The sequence below is a fragment of the Triticum urartu genome, chromosome 7A (genome assembly GCF_056163025.1).
Source record: "Triticum urartu cultivar PI428250 chromosome 7A, HENAU_Tu73, whole genome shotgun sequence".
Classification (NCBI taxonomy): domain Eukaryota; kingdom Viridiplantae; phylum Streptophyta; class Magnoliopsida; order Poales; family Poaceae; genus Triticum; species Triticum urartu.
This window is the reverse complement of record NC_141879.1, coordinates 640,604,626-640,624,758: the sequence shown is the minus strand read 5'-3', so window position 1 is coordinate 640,624,758 and position 20,133 is coordinate 640,604,626.

Below are 20,133 nucleotides of genomic sequence, written 5' to 3'. Positions count from 1 at the left end.
TAAGCCTTGCAAGCAATGTGACTAATGAGTTAGTTACGGGATGATGCATTAGGGAAGGAGTAAAGAGACTTGCCGGTAATGAGATTGAACTAGGTATGATGATACCGACGATCGTATCTCGGGCAAGTAACATACCGATGACAAAGGGAATGACGTATGTTATGCAGTTTGACCGATAAAGATCTTTGTAGAATATGTAGGAGCCAATATGAGCATCCAGGTTCCGCTATTTTTTATTGACCAGAGATGTGTCTTGGTCATGTCTACATAGTTCTCGAACCCGTAGGGTCCGCACGCTTAACGTTCGATGACAATTTGTATTATGAGTTATGTGATTTGATGACCGTAGATTGTTTGGAGTCCAGGATAAGATCACAGACATGACGAGGAGTCTCGAAATGGTCGAGACATAAAGATTGATATATTGGACGATGTTATTCGGACACCGGATGAGTTCCGAGAGGTACTGGATAGTTATCGGAGTGCCGGAGGGTTATCGGAACCCCCCGGGGGAACTAATGGGCCTTGATGGATCTTAGTGGGGGGAAAGGAAGGACCACAAGGGGCTGGCCGCGTGCCCCTGGGTCCGAATTGGACTAGGGGAAGGGGGCGGCGCCCCCCTTTCCTTCCCTTCCCCCTCTCCCTTCCTTCTTCCCCCTTTCCTCCAGGTGGAATCCTACTAGGACTTGGAGTCCTAGTAGGACTCCTCCTCCTGGCGCGCCCTACAGGGCCGGCCGGCCTCCCCCTCCCCTCCTTTATATACGGGGGTAGAGAGGCACCCTAGAACACACAAGTTTCTCTTAACCGTGTGCGGTGCCCCCCTCCACAGTTACACACCTCGGTCATATCATCGTAGTGCTTACGCAAAGCCCTACGCCGGTAACTTCATCATCACCGTCGCCACACCGTCGTGCTGAGTAGCAGTAGCGCGTTCCAGGAAGTGTGCTGCTGCTATGATAGCTATAGCGCGTTTTTAACAAGCGCTACTGCTATTTCTTTCTCTTTTTTATTTGCTTTCCATTTAATTTTATTTTCGTTAGGAGTAGCGCCTTTGTTCGTAAACGCGCTGTTACAAAACAAGTAGCGGTAGCGCGGTTCTACGTAGATCGCTACTACTATGTGTAGCCTATCGGCTAAGTTGTGGGAATTTTAGTAGTAGCACTTTTATCTTCAGGCACGCTACTGCTACAATTGTATCTGTAGCGCCGTTTACACCAGCGCGCTACTGCTACTTAGCACCAGCGTGCTTTTTTAACAGGCGCTACAGCTAAAGTTCTGTGTATAAGGTTTTCCCTAGTAGTGCTAGGAGGAGGGCTCCCACCCCGCCTCGCCAAGCCGCGAGAGCCGCCGAGAAGGATCCAACGCGCTCTTCACCGTCTCTGATCCGAACCAATCCATAGCAGATCGCCGTCACAGATCCGCCTTGGACAGGGACTACCCCACGCCATGCCGCCGCTGGAAGCCCTAGCTTCACTGGCCGCCACCGTCCAGGGCCGCCGCCCCGAGATCCAGACAGAACATTGTCGCTGCCACCGGCAAAGTTCCGCCGTCACTGACCGGCGAAGCCGCCGGTCACTGCGACCACCGCCGTCGTGACCATGCGTACACAGCCAGCCGGCCGACCAACTCTGACGAAGAAGAAGGCCACCACCAACAAGCCTAGGGGCGGCGCCCCAGGCATCCTCGTGTTGCAGATCAAGTCCAGGAGCAGTTCACCGCGGATGGCGATTGAGATCGGTAGCACAACGAATTAGCCCGACTGAGTCAAGGCCAGATCCGCCGTTGCTGGTGCCGTCCTCCCCCGCCGCCGCCACACCACCTCCATGTCGCCGCCGATCCGCGCCACCGCCGCCGATCTGGCCGGAAAGGAGCGCCGCCTCCCAACCAGATCGAGATCCGAGCAAAACCGCCGCCGCCGCCACGCCACAAGGGCTTTGCCCTGTGACGCCCCGGACGACGGCGGCGGAGGGGAGCGGAGATTGGGCGAGGCTGTAGGAGGAGGGCGGGGGCTCCCCGGTGCGGGGCGGCGCCGCAGCACGGGGGAGAGACGGGGCATTCCCAAGCCATCTAATAGCTACTCCCTCCGTCCAAAAAAGTTTGTCCCATCCATTTGAGGGACAGGCTTTTTCGAATGGAGGGAGTAGTGCTAGATACATTCATTTAAGGGACAAGCTTTTTCGGACAGAGAGAGTAGCTAGCTAGCGAGTCTAATTAATGAGTAATATATTAAGACCTGCAGTCTCCATCTTAATTAGTTTATTACTTAACAATGCCCTCAAGACCTGCACACAAAACAAGGTCTCCGTGGAACACACTGTGTTCACTTACGGATACTAGCAAAAATGTTCTTTTTTTTAGTTTTTAGAAATGGAGGAGACCCCCGGCCTTTGCATCTAGACGATGCATACATCCATTTTATTAATATGTTCTGTAGGTAATGTTGCTATTATTGTTTCTTTCATCAACATACACCATGTTATTTACGGAGCAATTATAACTGTTGTGCACTTCTCCTTGGGACACTACTTATGTAGTTATTTCCTCAATTGATTTACCTTACTAACGAATATTTTGTTTGTACTACAGTGTAAGCAATTGTAAGCTTGTTAAGATGTAACACAACTTGAGCCATTGTTTCACAACAACCCACTGCCATGTGATATTGAGTTTCAGATTTTTTTTTTGCGGAAAGTTTCAGATTTTTTTCTATTATTGTTATTGTAGATCAGATGGGATTCAGCCTCAAATCTGAGCAAGTACACATTCAGTCATCTATCCTGACGCAATGTAAGAATATTTGTCCCTTAGACCACAATGTATACTTGTATTACTGGCCAGAACGCATTGAGATTTTTTAGATAATAAATATTGCACAAAAGTTCTGAAATATTTGTACTCTTTCTCTCTCTGTGTGTGTGTCTTTCTCTCTATATACAAGTTACTTTATATCCCTAACAACTCTTTAAGTCAAAATAGACGGGAGCAACAACGCGCGTCATCAATGATCTAGTACAAAGATCAAGATTAAGCGGTGCCCTTGTAAGCCCATATAATCCCGCTTAAGTTACGCTTGAGATGGACCAGATGGCATGGTGCTAGTACACTACGTGAGCGGCGGCAGCACCTAGTACTTGCGAACTTGCGCCGCTTGTAGCACAACCAAGCGGAGAGCACAAGCAGTGGTGTCGGTCGGCAAGCGTGTGTGCATGGGAAGAAAATTATGCTGAAGTAGGCAGTGAGTTAAGCAACATGGTTGATATGGATGTTGAATGGGAGTAACCAAAGGCCCTCGATGGGCAGCATCACATCCTACAACGTTAACGCCAGACGGTCTCGCGATCGAAGAGCTAGCAGCGGTGTCGGCTAAGCTCTCCTCCATTAGCGAATGGGGCTTCTCGGGCACAGTACGAGTGGATGCATGGAGGTGAAGCCAATGGCGGCACTCCTACTACTGCTCACCTCGACCTCGATCTAATTGCTCGACTTCTAGCAGTTACCGTGTGGTCGCGTGTGAAGATGTCGGCACATGTGGGTTTCATGGGATAGCCTGCAAAGTCCCACATACTCTCACGCTAATCCGCAGGTGTCCACGAACACGTTTTTATTGGGCTTGGATGTGGGCGCCGCACGCAGCCCACGTCCACCTGTAGCCTGATGTTCAAGTTTTTAATTAATGTGTAAAGTTTGAAAAGCGTTTGGAAGAATTGGTAAAATATTTTTTAAGGGATCAATTTATAGGGGGTCTGCTAGAAGAATAAACATTGAATCCCTTAAATGTTGTAGGAAAATGGGATAAGGGAAAGCTTTTGGACTAATAGGGGGTTTCCTAGAGATGCATTGATAGGTTTAAGCCTTAATGGGTTATCGGGTATGCGGTGTTCTAGGGCATCATAAAGGAATGTGTGATATTATGGGTTTATTTTTTTTCTCTCTTTTCTCTCATGGGCTTCTCTTTTTTCTGAAATGTATAGTTTTAAGAAAGGGCGACGCTAGGTGCCAGCCGGCCGGCCAACTTTCGGCCGGACGCCTAGCAGTTATTGAATTGAGGGGACGTTGACAGTCAGATCTCAACTTATCTTTTCTTCGTCTCTAGCACGCACAGAGGGCCGCGAGCCCATCGACCCCGTGATGGATGTCCGACCTCGCACCGGTCGTTGTGCCATCGACACCGCTCGCCGGTTGATGCACTGGTGCCCCATGCCCCCCCCTTATGCAGCAAATCAGACCCAATAAAAAATCTTCCCGCCTGCCCCTGGAGCTCGGCAACACTGCAGCTCCACCGTGAAGCCATCACAGTTGTTGGTTGCATCAATGGTGAGGTGCCGGTTCCAACTTTTTGTCGCCGGTCTCTGGTTGAAACTTTTCAAAAATAGGGTTGAAGATTTTCATGTCAACAATTGCAACTTTTTTGTTGTGTACTCGCAAGGTTGAAGCTTTCTATAAATCCGGTTGAAGCTTTCTACAAAGTGGGTTGAAGCTTTTCAATTCAACGGTTGTAGCTTCCCAATTCGACGGTGTATCTTTTTTTTATTTCCTAGTGGTCGAATGAAACTTCTCTATTTCATCGGTTGAAGCTTTCGCATGAACGGTTGTAGCTTTTTCGGTTGCACGGGTGGTCCGTTGAAACTTTTTCAAACTACGGTTGAAGCTTTCATGTGAACGATTGTAGCTTTCTCAGTACACGGTGTCTGGTTGAAGCTTTATATGCCGCAGGTTGAATCTTTCGAATCAAACAATTGTAGCTTTTTGGGTCGTCGGTTGGAGCATCGTCGGAGGAGCAAAAAATGCTTCCAGGTTCGTTTTGGGAGGGGATGGTTGTATCAGTGGGGGAGGAGGTCGCACCACCGTGGTTGTAGCATCTCCAATGGACGGTTCCAACATGGGAAACTGCGAGCAACACCTCACGGATGGCATGTCCATGGCGGCTTTCGAACTCCGGCTTGCCGGGGCGGAAGGAACCTGCAAGCCGGGGGCAGTGAAAGAAGTGGGCATGGGCGTTGAGGTTGAAGGTGGGGATTTAATGCGGGATTGAGGCTAGCCAGTGACGAGATTAGAAGGAGGAAGACGAGGAGCAGCTGAGAGAGAGAAGGGGATCTGGAGGAAGGAAGAAGACGAGCGGCTGAGAGAGAAGGGGATCAGGAGAAAAAAAGACAGAGAAAAATAAGATAAGGTGGGGTAGGGACCTATCTGAGACGTGGGATGGGCTTGATCGCACGGTCGGCCGGGCACAAACATTTCCCATACTTCACTAAAACATGAAAAGACAAACTGCCGGTCCTTAAAAGGGAAACGGTTCGACCCGGCGCACCGGCCGAACGCTCCACCGGACGTGCGCGGCTCGTTGGATCAAGTTAGATCCTATGGCCCAGCAATCGCATGCATCCCACCTTATCCCTTCGCTCCGTTTATCTCCTTCATCGTTTTCCTCACATCTTTCTCTTTCCGTTTCTTTGACCTCGTGCACAGGCCTCTGTAACGCCCCGAGACCGATGCGCCAGGTGTCTTTCAGTTATTCGTTGTTTGTTGCCGTGTCATTTGCTTGTGTGTCGCATTTTGCCATGTCATCATGTGCATTGCGTCATCATGTTTTCAAAACTTGCACTCGTTCGGGTTTTCCCAGTTCCTTCCGTTGTCCGTTCTGAGCACAGACACACTTGCACGCGCCCGAGGCACGTTCGAAATATTATTTTATAAGTGGCCGAAAAATGTTCTCGGAATGGGATGAAAGTTGGCATGTGGTGTTGTTATAGTGTAGATAGGCTGCCTGCCAAGTTTCATCGCATTCGGAGTCCGTTTGACGCCCCAATGGATAACTATAGCGGCAATACAGTCTGTCAAATCATCGGACGTTTTCGGTCTCTGGAAACTGCTGTCGGGTCTCTCTCTCTCTCTCTCTCTCTCTCTCTCTCTCTTCTCTTCTCTCAGCCTGCACAGTCCACTACCTACAACCAGGCCCAACCTAACCTCTCTCGTCAGCCCGCGGCCCTCCTCGCGCGCGCGTCCGAAAAGCTGTCCCGGACCCGACCCGGACAATCGTCACCGTTGGGTCCGGATCATCCCCAAACATCTATAAAACATCTCCGTTTTCTTAATTGGACTTCCTAACCTATATTTTTCTCGACAACCCGATTACGATCGGAGGGTGCAACCTCAATCCTATTTCCCTATATATAGTCCACCCATTTACTAAATCAGATCAAACCCTAGCCTAACCCTATTCCCCTCCTCGCGCCGCCACCCACTCACCATCTCCATCGGGATCCTCCTAGATCCACCTCTCCGCCTGGCCGACCCGACCACCTCCCTCGTTTTCAGCACCGAGCCAACGACCTTCTCCTCTTGATCCATGGCTGGCCACCGGAGCACCACCACCAGTGACCTCAACCACGAGGGCGTCGCCCTCATCCACCACGCCAGGAGCCCGAGCTCCTTCTCCCGCGTTCGTGCACTGCCTCCCCAAGCCACCTCACCTCCCTATCCCCGAGCACCTCGTCCCTGCCTCCGGTCATGCCGCCGATCGTCTCCGGCGAACCCAGCAGATGAGTCGCCACCCGTCTCCTCTTTCTCTCCCCTGTTTCCCTCTCCTTCCTTCTCTAATCTCTCTCCCTTCCTCGGTTGTTTTCTTATCTGTCAGGAAACGAACGGAGCGCGCTCCTCCTGATGCCATGGCCGCCTGCGACCGGAGCCGCCGTGTGTGTCCTTCCCGTCCCTGCCGCCAGATCGGGCCGGCTCCTCTCGCCCCGACTGCCCGTGCTCGCCTCCCGCCGCAGGGCCTCGTCTCTGCTTCGATCAGACGAATGAAGCTGTCGCCGCCCGCTTCGTCAGTTTCAGGACGCGAGCACTGCTTGCCTTGACCGCGCCCTGCACCGCCGCTGTTGCTCTTTCCCAAGTCCCTCGACCAGCCACTGCCTCCCCTGCGTCCTCTACATCACGCCACCCCCTGTCTTCCCTGCTCCAGATCGAACACCAAGCTGCAGCCGCGCCGCTGCATCCTCTGCTTCCCTGCTCGTTGCGACCCTAGTCGCGCCCCTACATCGATGTGGGTCACCGCTCCCGCGCGTTGACCACGGTCTGCCTTCGATCTGCCTGCGAGGCCCAGCGCCGCGCCAAGTCCCGCGCCTCCAGTGACCTCCAACGCCCAGCGCGCCCCTCCTGCAGCCTCCCCACCAACTGGGCCTCAGCCCATGGTGAGGCCCCCAGCGCCTCCTTGTTTTTTTTTCTTTCTCTCTGTTGGCCCGGCGTGAGCAGTTCCCCGCAGCCCAGTCCACCTCAGATTCAGCCCATGTCATGCTTTTTCCCGTTCTACGAATTTTTCCATTTATCCAGAGTTTACGGTTTTATAGAAAAACCCCTAGTCTTCATGCATATAATAACTTATGAATAATGCATCATATGTAGAAACTTTATATATGAAACATGACTAGAATTTCTTCTAGTTTCATAATATCCAAGTTTCATACATGTTTAAAATGTGTAATATGTTGTTTGTGTTTATTTTGCATAATGCCATGCTAAAGTGCTTTAATTCATAACTAATTAACCGTAGCTCCAAACTTAACAAATTTTATATGTAAGTGGCGTAGAAAAATGCCTAGTTTAACATGGTGCATTCATCTTGCATGTTTAACAACTCTAAAGTATGGTTTAGGACAGAACAGTATCAAACCTAAAATATGCACATGAGGAGTTTCCGGACTTGTTGTTTGTTGTTCCGGCCTCATTTAAACTTGCCTAGATAGGTAATTTTCATTTGCTTCACCCCTTGCCATGCTAGCAAACATTTAATGTTGTTGAGTACTTAAACGGGAGAGAACTAAATAATTGTTGTGGTGTTTTGTCAATATGCAACTCGTTGCATATTGAGCTCCACTTAACTTGTAGTTTTGCTTGTGCACTTTGCCATGCCATGTTTCATTAAACCGGACATGCATCATACTTGATTGTGCATCATGCCATGTTTATGCTTGGTTGTTTACTATATTGTTTGCTTCTTTACCGTGTTGCTTCTTCGGGTTAGTTCCGATAATGTCGCGTTTGTGAAGATTCGTTCGACTTCGTCCGTTTGTCTTCTTCATGGACTCGTTCTTCTTCCTTGCGGGATCTCAGGCAAGATGACCATACCCTCGAAATCACTTCTATCTTTGCTTGCTAGTTTCTTGCTCTATTGCTATGACGCGCTACCTACCACTTGCTATAACATGCCTCCCATATTGCCATGTCAAGACTCTAACCCACCTTTCCTAGCAAACTGTTGTTTGGCTATGTTACCGCTTTGCTTAGCCCCTCTTATAGCGTTGCTAGTTGCAGGTGAAGATGAAGTTTGTTCCATGTTGGAACATGGTTATGTTGGGATATCACAATATATCTCTTATTTAATTAATGCATCTATATACTTGGTAAAGGGTGGAAGGCTCGGCCTTATGCCTGGTGTTTTGTTCCACTCTTACCGCCCTAGTTTCCGTCATACCGGTGTTATGTTCCTTGATTTTGCGTTCCTTACGCGGTTGGGTGTTATGGGAACCCCTTGATGCGGTTGGGTATTTGCGTTCCTTACGCTTTGAATAAAACTCCTCCAGCAAGGCCCAACCTTGGTTTTACATTTGCCTAACAACCTATTACCCTTCCCTTGGGTCGGCCAACCCAAGGGTCATCTTTATTTTAACCCCCCCGGGCCAGTGCTCCTCTGAGTGTTGGTCCGAAACGGGCAACCTGCGGGGCCACCTCGGGGAAACTTGAGGTTTGGTTTTACTCGTAGCTTGACCTATCCGGTGTGCCCTGAGAACGAGATACGTGTGACTCCTATCGGGATTTGTCGGCACATCGGGCGTCTTTGCTGGTCTTGTTTTACCATTGTCGAAATGTCTTGTAACCGGGATTCCGAGACTGATCGGGTCTTCCCGGGAGAAGGAATATCCTTCGTTGACCGTGAGAGCTTGTGATGGGCTAAGTTGGGACACCCCTGCAGGGTTTTGAACTTTCGAAAGCCGTGCCCGCGGTTATGGGCAGATGGGAATTTCTTAATATCCGGTTGTAGAGAACTTGACACTTAACTTAATTAAAATGAATCAACCGTGTGTGTAGCCGTGATGGTATCTTCTCGGCGGAGTCCGGGAAGTGAACACGGTCTCGTGTTATGTCTGAACGCAAGTAGTTTCAGGATCACTTCTTGATCACTTTTAGCTTCACGACCGTTGCGTTGCTTCTCTTCTTGCTCGTATTTGCGTAAGTTAGCCACCATATATGCTTAGTGCTTGCTGCAGCTCCACCTCACTACCTTCTTCCTACCCATAAGCTTAAATAGTCTTGATCTCGTGGGTGTGAGATTGCTGAGTCCTCGTGACTCACAGATACTTCCAAACAGTTGCAGGTGCCGATGATACCAGTGCAGGTGACGCAACCCAGCTCAAGTGGGAGATCGATGAAGATCTTGGTCATTGTCTTGTTTCATTTCCTGCTGATCAATAGTGGAGCCCAGTCGGGACGATCAGGGATCTAGCATTTGGGGTGGTCTTTGTTTATTTTGGTTCCGTAGTCGGACCTTGATTGTATTCTGGATGATGTATGGATTACTTATGTTTTGTGTGAAGTGGCGATTGTAAGCCAACTCTTTATCTCTTTCTTATTTAGTACATGGGATGTGTAAAGATTACCCCTCTTGCCACAAACCTACCATGTGGCTATGCCTCTAAGCCGTGCCCCGACACGTGGGAGATATAGCCGCATCATGGGTGTTACAAGTTGGTATTAGAGCCATCCCCGACTTAGGATCCCCCTGCTTGATCGAATCGCTGACGTTGTTGTGTCTAGAACAAAATATTTTGAGTCTTAGGATTATATATATCGGAGAGTAGGATTCTTTTACTCCTCAGTCCCTTCATTGCTCTGGTGAGGCCTCCTGACGTAGAAGTTTTGACTTTTCTCTCCTCAAATTTCACGATTTTTTTTAGGATCACGCGGGTATCTTGGAATCGTTCCGATGATTTTGTGACGAGAACATTGTTCTTGGTGCCCCCTGACATTTAGGGGTTGTGACAGTGTCCTGGGGAGTTGAGCGCCGAGGTGTTGTCGTCACAATTTTATCGTTGTAGTTCTGGAATACCTGAGTTCACCGACATCGAAAATCTCTTTTATGCAGTTGTTGGTGAGATAACCTCGACGCCACCCAGTACTGGGGCGGGAGTTCGGGAGCATTGCCATAACTCGTATAACGGATGCTTTTCGAAGGTTGAGGTAAACGATTTCTGAAGGTTTCTTGGTTATGTGTTGAAGGATGGATACAGCTGGATGTAGGATTTGTTAGTTTTGGGTGAGATGTTATGCTTCCCCTGTATCCCAACACCTGATTGCATAACCAGGAAGTTTCGGGAGTTTTATAGGTGGGAATTAAAGTATCACGTAGGATATCCTTCCAATAGATACATGATACGATATGGGATCTATCATATGTTTTTTTTCTGACTTATTCTGCAAGCCAATCCTTTGTTTTGTTTTGAGTTGTGGTATTCAAGTTGCTTCAATGTGTGTTGATTCCATACCTTCCCTAAGTGGTGTTCTCATATTTCTATGTGAATACTAATCCTTCATGATAATCGAGATTGTCATGCCAATCCTTTTCAACCGGCGTGTTTCTCTTCAAGTGGATCTGATCATTTCAACATCTGCAAGATCACCTCTTGGTTTTCTCAATGTTGTTTGTTTCATCTGTCCCCAAGTTGCCTTTGTTTTTCCGCCCACCCATCCCTTTTTTCTTCCTTCAAGGACTCGGATTTCTTAATCAAGCATCCTTTTATTCATGTGAAGTCTCTACATTCTTTTCAATCAATGTTCTTACCCGGTGTTTCTCATGAAGATGCTCTACTAGTCCATCATTCTTCTTTATTTTCTTTTTTCGGTGAATTCAATTCAAGCTTTGGTATTGAGCATAGTCCTTTCATTTGTCCAATGCTTTCTCATGCTAGTGCACCTCATATCATTCACCACTTGCTATTCAATTGTTCCGGAGTGCTGAAGATATCTCAGGAGATTCGCGTGCCATTGCTAATTCGCTTAAGCTATCTCGAGATTGTTATCTTATTCAAGCCATTTAATTCAACCGACATAATCTATTTTTTAAATCGTTCAATGGTGTTTCTTTTGAGTGGGCCCTAACCCACAAGTCGTTTCCCAGGATCTTACCTAACTCTTCTAATTTTTTCAGAGTTATTCGCAAATTCATTTCAAAGTTTGACGTAAGAATGAATTGTCATCAGTCAAATGTCTTCTCCAAGATCTTTCAAATTCTTTTCATCGTTGGTTCAACCTTTCTATTTCTTCTTTCTGGAGTGTCTCAACAATTCTTGATGGTGTTTTTCTCGACGCCATTCTCGGATTTTGAAGACCAAAGAAGAGTTTTTCGTCCAAATCTATCTGTTCTCTTGAAGATTCATGGTTCTCTAGCTTGATGCCATCCTCTCTTAATTGTTTTTTACTGTGAGAATTCTTTTCATACCCATCTGAAGCATTTCAGGAGTCTTTTCAGTTTGATTCTTCGGAGCCCATCATCTCAGAATTATCCATTCAAGCTTTCAGCTCTCGTTCTCCAAATCTTACCGATGCATCGTTCAAATATCCTCTAATCAGTTCATGATCTCTTCATTCTCATGTATCTAAATCCTAGCAAGTATCTTCATTCGTTTTCCAATTATTCCCGGTGAATTGTGCCTCTGCTACTTTCATTTTCAATTCTTACGGTGGTTTGTTCAAGATTCCTCTTCCTATGTTCTCATATCTATTCATTCGTTCTTTCCAATCCTACCGGCGGATCGTTGAAGACCTTTCTCAAGTTTGTGACATATCTATCTTAATCCTTTCTACGAGAATAAGTAGTATGCCAAATCCGTTGCTTGTCATCAATTTAAAGTAGTGAAGGATAAGCATAATGTAATTCTTATTCTTGTTTCATCGAGTAAATTCAATTCCTTATTCCGGAGGCTCATCAAATTCTCAATTTCAATTGTTTCATCTTTTCTTTTCCCGGAGTTCCAAGCTCTCTCAATTATATCATCGCGAAGATCCATCTAAATCATTACAAGGCTTCACCTTGTGTTTTAAACTTCTCTTTCTTTTTATCATCATTTTGTTACCGGAGTTCTTCATGAAGGCTCTACATGGTGGCTCATCAAAGATTCCTTTCATTCTTCAATTGTTCTTCAAGTTTTCTCTCAAAGCTAAGATCCGCCAAGCTATACTCTAAAATGAACATGGTGTTAAACACATTCTTGTTTTGAGGAGTTCAAGCATTCTTCATCTTGCATTCCAAAGTGCAATTCTTTCTATCTTGTCTCTTGCAGTGGTGTTATGTCATTCTTGACAATTTCTTTCGTGTTTCATGATTCGCAAGTTGTCAGGAATGAGGTATTTAAACCCATCACTTTCTTCCTTGGAGTTATCTTGGTATAGATTTAACCTAAAGCCTTCCATTGGGAATGTTGCTCTTTGTGATGATTACCTATGATCAAAGTTCTCTTATCACCTCGGTGGGAGAAGCTTTCTATCTTTTCTAGCTCTCAATCAAATCTTTTTCCCGTGAGTGGCAGGTTGTCACCTCATAATTTTGAGATGTCTTCCATTAGCCCACATCAAGCTTATGCTTTCGTTGTTGATAATCCAACAACTCCATTCAACCTTTTCTTCGTAAGCATGCTCTTTCAATTTTATTTGCGAGAGTTGTCATTCTTCTTCTCCGTTCTTTTCTTTCCAACCATCTAGTTTTCCATTCATTTGTTCTGGAGGCATGGTGATGTTGCTCTCTTCGTCCTATCATCTCGTTTTGCCAAGATCATGCTCTTTCCTTTGTCTATCCATTCAACTGGAGTGTCGTGTCCTTCATTCAAGTTCTCTCATCTTATCTAGTTTTGCCTTCCTTCTCAACTGGAGTGCTGTCCGAAATCTTTTTTTACCCCTTGTGCCATTCTTTCAATAGTTCCGGAGGTAGTGTGTTGTTGATTTCATCAAGTATCTTCTCATCTTGTCAAGCTCATCTTCAATTCCTTCCATTTTCAGTCGGAGTGCTGCCCAAATTATATCATTCTTATTCCTTCTCTATCTTGTTTTGACCGGGGTGTTGTGGCTATCATTCCTCTTTTAACCGGAGTCTCATCCAAGTGCTTTCATTTTGCCAAGCTCATATTCTTTACCTTCAATTTCCAACCAGAGTGTTGTCGTAATTGATCCTTATCGTTCCTTGTACATCTCGTTTTTACCAGAGTGCTTGCATGTACTTCTTGCCCATTGCAACCCTTTTCTCATGTCTTTCAACCACAGGGTTCTCGTGATGTTCCTTGTTCCTCTTTTCTAACGGAGTGTTTTCAACTTCGATCATCTCCGTTGTATTCTTTTCTCGAAATTGTTTAACCTCTCTAGGTTCTTTGGTTTCACTCATTTGTCAAAGAACCAACTTAGTTTTACCTCTTATCTTCCTTTTCCATTTCCCTCCGGTGCCATCCTAGATCTCGGGATGAGATCCCCTCGTAGTGGTGGAGTGTTGTAACGCCCCGAGACCGATGCGCCAGGTGTCTTTCAGTTATTCGTTGTTTGTTGCCGTGTCATTTGCTTGTGTATCGCATCTTGCCATGTCATCATGTGCATTGCGTCATCATGTTTTCAAAACTTGCATTCGTCCGGGTTTCCCCAGTTCCTTCCGTTGTCCGTTCTGAGCCCAGACACACTTGCACGCGCCCGAGGCACGTCTGAAATATTATTTTATAAGTGGCCGAAAAATGTTCTCGGAATGGGATGAATGTTGGCATCTGGTGTTGTTATAGTGTAGATAGGCCGCCTACCAAGTTTCATCGCATTCGGAGTCCGTTTGACGCCCCAACGGATAACTATAGCGGCAATACAGTCGGTCAAATCGTCAGACGTTTTCGGTCTCCGGAAACTGCTGCCGGGTCTCTCTCTCTCTCTTCTCTTCTCTCAGCCTGAGGCCTTCTGCACAGTCCACTACCTACCACCAGGCCCAACCTAACCTCTCTCGTCAGCCCGCCGCCCTCCTCGTGCGTGCGTCCGAAAAGGTGTCCCAGACCCGACCCGGACAGTCGTCACCGTTGGGTCCGGATCATCCCCAAACATCTATAAAACATCTCCGTTTTCTTAATTGGACTTCCTAACCTATATTTTTCTGGACAGCCCGATTACAATCGGAGGGTCCAACCTCAATCCTATTTCCCTATATATAGTCCACCCATTTACTAAATCAGATCAAACCCTAGCCTAACCCTATTCCCCTCCTCGCGCTGCCACCCACTCACCATCTCCATCGGGATCCTCCCAGATCGACCTCTCCGCCCGCCCGGCCGACCCGACCACCTCCCTCGTTTTCAGCACCGAGCCAACGACCTTCTCCTCTCGATCCATGGCCGCGTCCTCCCTGCCTTCTTCGCCAAACACCTCACAGCCTCGCGCCCGAGCACCGTTCGGCCACCGGAGCACCACCACCAGTGACCTCAACCACAAGGGTGTCGCCCTCATAAACCACACCAGGAGCCCGAGCTCCTTCTCCCGCGTTCGTGCCCTGCCTCCCCAAGCCACCTCACCTCCCTGTCCTCGAGCACCTCGTCCCCGCCTCCGGCCACGCCGCCGACCGTCTCTAGCGAACCCAGCAGATGAGTCGCCGCCCGTCTCCTCTTTCTCTCCCTTGTTTCCCTCTCCTTCCTTCTCTAATCTCTCTCCCTTCCTTGATTGTTTTCTTATCTGCCAGGAAATGAACGGAGCGCGCCCCTCCTGCTGCCATGGCCTCCAGCGACCGGAGCCGCTGATACGTCTCCAACGTATCTTTAATTTTTGATTGTTCCATGCTATTATATTATCAACTTTGGATGTTTATGGGCTTTATTATACACTTTTATATTATTTTGGGACTAACCTATTAACCCAGAGCCTAGTGCCAGTTTCTGTTTTTTCCTTGTTTTAGAGTACCGCGGAAAAGGAAAATCAAACGGAGTCCAATTGACCTGAAACTTCATGGAACTTATTTTTGGACCAGAAGAAGCCCACGGAGTATCGGAGTTGGACCAGGAGAGTCCCGGGCTGCCCACGAGGGTGGGGGGCGCACCCACCCCCCTGGGCGCGCCCCCTGCCTCGTGGACAGCCCGGAGGTCCACCGACGTACTTCTTCCTCCCATATATACCCATATACCCTAAAAACTTCCAGGAGCACAATAGATCAGGAGTTACGCCGCCAGAAGCCTCCATAGCCACCGAAAACCAATCTAGACCCATTCCGGCACCCTGCCGGAGGGGGCAGTCCCTCTCTGGTGGCCATCTTCATCATCCCGGTGCTCTCCATGACGAGGAGGGAGTAGTTCTCCCACGGGGCTGAGGGTATGTACCAGTAGCTATGTGTTTGATCTCTCTCTCTCTCTCTCTCTCTCTCTCTCGTGTTCTTGAGGTGGTATGATCTTGATGTAGCGCGAGCTTTGCTATTATAGTTGGATCTTATGATGTTTCTCCCCCTCTACTCTCTTGTAATGGATTGAGTTTTCCCTTTGAAGTTATCTTATCGGATTGAGTCTTTAAGGATTTGAGAACACTTGATGTATGTCTTGCGTGGGATAACCATGGTGACAATGGGTTATTCTATTGATTCACTTGATGTATGTTTTGGTGATCAACTTGCGGGTTCCGCCCATGAACCTATGCATAGGGGTTGGCACACGTTTTCGGCTTGACTCACCGATAGAATCTCTGGGGCACTCTTTGAAGTACTTTGTGTTGGTTTGAATAGATGACTCTGAGATTGTGTGATGCATATCGTATAATCATACCCACGGATACTTGAGGTTACATTGGAGTATCTAGGTGACATTAGGGTTTTGGTTGATTTGTGTCTTAAGGTGTTATTCTAGTACGAACCTTTGAGGTGGTTTCGTACCCTACCATAATCTCTTCATTTGTTCTCCGCTATTAGTGACTTTGGAGTGACTCTTTGTTGCATGTTGAGGGATAGTTATGTGATCCAATTATGTTATTATTGTTGATAGGACTTGCACTAGTGAAAGTATGAACCCTAGGCCTTGTTTCCTAGCATTGCAATGTCGTTTATGCTCACTTTTATCATTAGTTACCTTACTGTTTTTATATTTTCAGATTACAAAAACCTTTATCTACTATCCATATACCACTTGTATCACCATCTCTTCGCTTAACTAGTGCACCTATACAATTTACCATTGTATTGGGTGTGTTGGGGACACAAGAAACTCTTTGTTATTTGGTTGCAGGGTTTCTTGAGAGAGACCATCTTCATCCTACGCCTCCTACGGATTGATAAACCTTAGGTCATCCACTTGAGGGAAATTTGCTACTGTCCTACAAACCTCTCCACTTGGAGGCCCAACAACGTCTACAAGAAGAAGGTTGTGTAGTAGACATCAAGCTCTTTTCTGGCGCCGTTGCCGGGGAGGTGAGTGCTTGAAGGTTGTAACACCCACGATGCGGCTATATCTCCCATGTGTCGGGGCACGACTTAGAGGCATTGCCGCATGGTAGGTTTGTCGCAAGAGGGGTAATCTTCACACAATCCCATGTACTGAATAAGAAAGGGATAAAGAGTTGGGTTACAATCGACACTTCACACAAATAAAAGTTAAACATACATCATCCAAAATACAGTCAAGGTCCGACTACGGAACCAAAATAAAAGAAGACAACCCCAAATGCTAGATCCCCGATCGTCCCAACTGCGCTCCACTACCGATCAACCGGATAAAAACATAAAACAACGACCAAGATCTTCAACGAGCTCCCACTTGAGCTGCGTTGCGTCACCTGCACTGGCATCATCAGCACCTGCAACTGTTTGGAAGTATCTGTGAGTCACGAGGACTCAGCAATCTCACACCCGTGAGATCAAGACTATTTAAGCTTATGGGTAGGTAAGGGTATTGAGGTGGAGCTGCAGCAAGCACTAGCATATATGGTGGCTACCTTATGCAAAAGAGAGCGAGAAGAGAAGCAAAGCATGGTCGAGAAGCTAATAAGTGATCGAGAAGTGATCCTGAAGCTACTTACTTTCAAGTATAACACGAGACCGTGTTCACTTCCCGAGACCATCACGGCTACACACACGGTTGATGCATTTTAATTAAGTTAAGTGTCAAGTTCTCTACAACCAGATATTAAAAAATTCCCATCTGCCCATAACCGCGGGCACGGCTTTCGAAAATTCAAAACCCTGCAGGGGTGTTCCAACTTAGCCCATCACAAGCTCTCATGGTCAACGAAGGATATTCCTTCTCCCAGGAAGACCCGATAAGACTCGTAATCCTGGTTACAAGACATTTCGACAATGGTAAAACAAGACCAGCAAAGCCACCTGAATGTGTCGACAAATCCCGATAGGAGCTGCACATATCACTACACCATGACACTCAAAGCAGCGTCAAATAATCTGTCGACATAGGCCACCTAAGGCGACACATCTAGTGTCGGCAAAAACCTTTTCCGACAGAACAAAGCTATTTTTGCCGACCGATAGATAGTATGACAACGTTGGTGAGATCTATAACGACAGACATTTCTACACCGACAGACTATGTTATGCCGACAAATCTTCCGACAGATTATGCAACGTCCATTGCTACAGCGACAACTTGTGTGTCAGTGCGCTATGCCGACAGATAGTGTGACGTTCTATTCTTCTACCGACACATTTGCCGTCAGGGTTCTACATTTCAGCACAAATGCACCATATTTTGAATGGAATTGCATTCATACTATTCAATTCATGTTCACTACTGTGACGTTCTATTCTTCTACCGACACATTTGCCGCCAGGGTTCTACATTTCAGCACAAATGCACCATATTTTGAGTGAAATTGCATTCATAATATTCAATTCATGTTCACTACGCAACCCACCCACCCCCACCCCCCCACCCCCACACCCCCACCCCCACCCCCACCCCCACCCCCACCCCCCCACACACACCCACACACCCACACACACACGCACTAAGAAAGTCATGGATGCAATGCAAAATATGCTCTACTAACTAATGGTCATGCTTCAAGTTATTTTTCAGAATCCCTGCGAGTATTGTCTTTGTGGCGCAATATAGTACAGCAGAAAAGCACATGTGTGTGAAGCCACTCAAAAAGAAAATAAAAAAGCCTGACAAAGACAAGCAAACATTATCAGGCATACCATTTACTCCCTCTGTCCCATAATATAAGAACGTTTTCCAAGCTAAAACAGTTTGAAAAACATTCTTTTATTATGGGACGGAGGGAGTACTTTTTATGTCATGTACTGATATACCCCATACTATCTGCAGCCTAATAATTTTGCGTATTGTATTAATACTCCTTTTTTAGGGGGTCAATACTAGTTTCTGAGATGACTTATAGTAGCAATTCCCATCCATCGAGCGACTCATATTCATTGAGAAAACAGAACAACACCACACCAATAATGCCATTTCCTAGACTTGGAACCTCCTGGATGTAATTACGCAAGGCATGCCATCAGGTTATAAACCATTCACAATTAAATGTGAACTCCATATAGCAACATACAAGAAGATAGGTAAGGAAAAAAAACCTGCATCTTACTTGTTGAGATCTGGAGGCGGGGTCGTGATAGGGGTCGCCACTGAAGGAAGAAGAACAGCGGGCTCCTCCTCAACAGTAGTCGGTGCAGAGGATCCTCCGGCGTATGGTGCTGATGTTCCCGGCGCGCAGCGGATCTTTGGTTGCGGACCGCGCTGCTGCTCCTCAGCGGCGGACGGTGCTCCTCCGTCCTAGACGACACTGCTGCTACTACGGACTAAGGGAAGGGAGGCCGCGGTCCGAGAAGTGGTGGCGCAAGGGGACCGGTTGGTGGGTTGGGGCGGTGGCGCCCATGTCGGGCGCGGCGGCGCAGTCGGGTTAGGGTTAGGGTGTGTGGGTCACGAGAGAGAGAGAGAGAGAGGGGGGAGGGGATGAGATTGGGGATCGATCGAACATGTTGGGGTCGGGGGGCCGGGTCGGGTGTGTTTTTCTTTTATTTTGATGGCCTGGTGCGAATCGAGTGTTTCCTATGGCGTGCGCCTGGCTCTCTTCCCGTGCCATATTTTTCGGACATGGCTGAAGCGCAACGCCGACACTTTTTGTGTCCCCACGAATCAGCGACACACAAACAATCGGTAATGCCTCTATCTACCAATAGAAATTTCGTTGGTGTTTTTGTGAGCTTTGGCGACAGATAGTGTGTCACAAGCTTAAACAACACTAACATACTGTGTGTCGGTATAGTTTGGGACAAAAAAGTGTAGGCGATACTCACTTATACCAACAGATGCATGTCGTCTTTATAGTGTCTTGGTGTAGTGTATCTCGTTCTCAGGGCACACCGGATTGTCCAAGACTCCGGTAGGCCAACCCAGAGTTGCCCCTGGTGGCCACCGGCTGCTGACAGGTTGGACTAACACTTAGAGGAGCACTGGCCCGGGGGTTTAAAATAAAGATGACCCTCGGGCTCCGAAAACCCGAGGAAAAAAGGCTTAGGTGGCAAATGGTAAAACCAAGGTTGGGCCTTGCTGGAGGAGTTTTATTCAAAGCGAACTGTCAAGGGGGTCACATTCCCCCAACCACGTAAGGAACGCAAAATCAAGGAACATAACACCGGTATGACGGAAACTAGGGCGGCAAGAGTGGAACAAAACACCAGGCATAAGGCCGAGTCTTCCACCCTTTACCAAGTATATAAATAAATGCATTAAAGTAAACAATATATACTAATGATATCCCAACAAAACTCATGTTTCAACAAGGAACAAACTTCGATATTCACCTGCAACTATCAACGCTCTAAGAGGGGCTGAGCAAAGCGGTAACATAGCCAAACAACGGTTTGCTAGGAAAGGTGGATTAGAGGCTTGACATGGCAATATGGGAGGCATGATATAGCAAGTGGTAGGTATCGTGGCATAGCAATAGAGCGAGCAATTAGCAAGCAAAGATAGAAGTGATTTCGAGGATATGGTCATCTTGACTGAGATCCCACAAGGAAGAAGAACGAGTCCATGAAGAAAAAACAAACGAACGTAGTCAAACGAATCCTCATGACTCCGAAACGAAACCGAAGCTAACGAGAGAAGCAACCCAGAAAGAAAC